Raw genomic sequence first — 3,667 nt, forward strand, 5'->3', positions numbered from 1 at the left:
GGCGGTGGTGGCGGCGGCGGCGGCGGCGGTCGCTCCGCTCAGCGGGCGGGGATCTGAAGCCGGCGATTAGGGAGCCAGTGGCGAAGCCGAACACAAGAACCTTCCAGAATTGGTGGAAGGGAGACTACCCTTCCACTACATAGCGACGGGGCAGCGGCAGGAACGCCTTCTGCCCCCACGACCTCTGACCCTGCCTCCTAACAAGCACGCCGCTCAGGTCACAAGTACTTCCGGGGCGGACACACACTTTCTCCTACCAAGAAAGACGAACCAGAGCCGCGAGACTACAAGTTCCAGAGTGCCCTGCGCCCGCTTCCGGGAGCCGCGCTCCCGGAGGATTCTTTTGGTCTGAGTAGTGTTTTCTCAGAGTCTAGGTCGAAAATTTCCAAGTAGAGTGCTGGAAAGAGATGTTTCTGATGTTTGGGCTACGTTTTAGGGAGTGACTGTGCGGCTTCATAATAATTTCTTAACTAGATTTTTATAAAAGTGAATTATAATCTTGGATTCGTATAAGTACTATAGTCTCCACTTTATAAGTTGACAAAATTGAATTGACTGACCATCCCCAACTCTTTACCCAGGATTAAGTGTTGGGGGTCTGAATTCAGGTCCTGATCTGATTAAGGAGTTCTTTTTGCTATGCAGTATCTCAGAAGTCATCATTTTGAACAAGTTCTCTTGTACTTGTTTACAGTTTTACTGTAACTATTTCCAACTTTACTTTTCCTGATAATTTTATATAAAACTAGACAAATTGTAAAACTTAGTACTTCAGTTGCCCCATTTGCAAGATAAGAACAGTTGTTAGCTTTCTCCTAGGATTACCCTGAGCATCAAGTAAGTTATATACATATATATGAATACATATATATATATATATATGTATGATGTGTGTGTGTGTATCATCGCTTAAAATAGTGCCTTGCCCATGCTAAATTTGTGGGAGTTTCATTGTAAACTGTTATTTTTTATGCATTTAAAAACCCATAGGAAATACAAAACAGTAGCCAACTGTTTCAAATAAAATATAAAATAGGTCGGGGGTATATCCCAGAGGTAAAAGACCCCTGGGTTCCAGCCTCAATACTGTTGCAGGGGATAGGTTGGGGGGGGAAAGGTGTGTGGTGTGAAATAATCCCCCCACCACCAGACACACAGAGACAAACAGAAAAACCGTGGATTCTTGTCCTAAGCTAAGAATAAGTATTCATCGCTTGGACAGCTGCTGCAGATTTAAAGAAGTTTATTAAAAGATAGAAATATAGAGATAGTCACAGCCCTGTGCCGGAGGAGACACAGGGGGGCAATTCGAACGAAAATGCCAACAAATTCCAGTTTCCTGAATTTTTATATTGTCTAAGTCCAGCAGGTCCCTTTGATTTTTGGAGATCATGTTACACCTTATCGCCAGCCCCGGCTCTGCTTCTGTTATCTCTCCAGCCAAATTTATGGCCTACAGGGGGAGACATCTCTGTCTCCAAACACAGGCCCAGATTTATGGCCTGAGAGGGAGGCATCTCTGTCTCCAGACACAGGCTTTTACCTTTCGTCTTCTCCCCCAAAATTGTGACGGGCCCCGCCCATCAGCCAGTAAGTCCGAGAGCTAAGATGGCGCTGAGCGGAAATCTTCCCCAGAGCACTTAGGTGGTAAACAGCTTTCAGGAAGTGACGACAAGAGCATGAGATACACGGGAACACCGCATGCCATAGGGCAACAGCCAATGGACTGGCTGTTGCCATGAGTTGTGCACGTGAACAGTCTGCTGATTGGCTGTTGGGCTCTATATAAGGGGAAGATTTCTGGGGGGAAAGGGAGAGAAGAGAAGATTTACGGGAAGAAGATTTGCGGGAACTGTACAAGAACCTGGGGTAATAAAACTGCTTGAGGAAGATCGTGTAAGAGTCGTCACTGCGCGCGACAAGTGGTTGGCCCGTACGGGGACCTTCGCTTTGATCAGAACCTCGGCAGTCCAGGGCAGCCGGCTGGTAAGTACTCCTTGACTCCGAAAAGGGAGGAGGAGGCTCCGTTTACGGAGGGTTATTTTCCCCGATCAAAGGGGGCTCCATTAAGGAGGATATTTAGTAAATAAGGCTCGCGGATAAGCGAGGCTCGCGGAAAAGCGAGGAACAGCGCTGTATTTTCCCCGATCAAAGGGGGCTCCATTAAGGAGGATATTTTTTAGTGTAAGTAAGTTAGAGAATCGGGCTGGTCCTGATTCGACAAGATGGGAAATAGTCCATCTCACCCATTGCATAAAGCATTGAAAGCTTTGTTGAAAAGTAGAGGCCTAAAGCTTAGGGACAAGACAATACAAGATTTTCTCGAACAAATAGATAGGGTAGCGCCATGGTTTACAGTATCAGGGAATCTTTCTTTAGCAAGCTGGGATAAATTGGGAAGAGACGTAGAACGCGCCGAAGAACAAGGTATTGTCACAGGAGGGACTCGGCCGCTTTGTCGGCTGATTCGTGCCTGTTTGGAAGAAAGGCGCTTTAGAAAATTTGTGCAGGAGGGCCAGGCAGCTTTAGACGGTGTAAAAGAGGAACGTTCAACTTCCTCTAAAGTGGCCAGTGAGGAGGATTCAGAGTCAGAGGGGGAGGATGAATCTGAGGAGGAATTAGAGGCCATTTGTAAACAAGTGAAAGCTTTTGAACTGATTAAAGAGGAAATTTCGCCTCCTCCGTATAACCCTTCTGCGCCCAGAGCAGGAGAAGGTGTCTCTTTTAGTAGTCAGATGTGGAGAGATGCGGGAATTTTTTTAGCAAATCAAGCTTTCCCAGTTTTCCAGCTGCAGGAGGGGGGAAATCGTTATCATGAGCCTTTGGACTTTAAAATAGTTAAGCATCTCGCAGAGTCAGTTCGCACATATGGGTCGTCAGCTGCTTTCACTATAGCAATAATAGAGAGTTTACATCGCTATGCCATGACCCCAGGAGACTGGCAAAATTTGGTTAGGGCCACCTTAAATCCTGGCCAATATTTGGATTGGAAAGCTTATTATATAGAATATGCCACTGAACAAGCTGCACGTAATCGAGCAGCAGGAAATTCAGCCTGGGATATAGACATGCTGATGGGCCAAGGACGATTTGCTAATCAACAGCTTGGGTATCCACAACAGGTGTATGAACAAATCAACAGACTCGCTACCCAGGCCTGGAAGGCCCTCCCTAACAAAGGAGAGGTATCTGGTAACCTTACAAAGATTACTCAAGGATTGACTGAACCCTTTTCAGACTTCGTTGCCCGTCTAGTAGAGGCTGCGGGAAGAATTTTTGGGGATTCTGACGCGGCCATGCCGCTCATTAAACAATTGGTCTATGAGCAATGCACTAAAGAATGCAGACAGGCCATCACTCCTTACAAACATAAAGGCCTAGAGGTGTGGATGAAGGTGTGCAGGGAACTCGGAGGACCCTTAACCAATTCAGGACTTGCTGCAGCCATTATACAGGCCTCCGGACAACAAAGTAAGAATAGTACCAAAAATGGCAATTGTTTTTCCTGTGGAGCGACAGGACACTTAAAACGAGATTGTCCTAAGTGTAGGGCGTCCCAATCTTATCCTTCTCCTCCTGAGTATTGTCGTCGATGTAGAAAAGGAAGGCATCCTACTTTTGAGTGCCGTTCGGTTAAAGATATCGATGGCAACCCCTTGCCCTATAC

The sequence above is a fragment of the Muscardinus avellanarius genome (assembly GCF_963383645.1).
Source record: "Muscardinus avellanarius genome assembly, chromosome: 1".
In the NCBI taxonomy this organism is placed as follows: Eukaryota; Metazoa; Chordata; class Mammalia; order Rodentia; family Gliridae; genus Muscardinus; species Muscardinus avellanarius.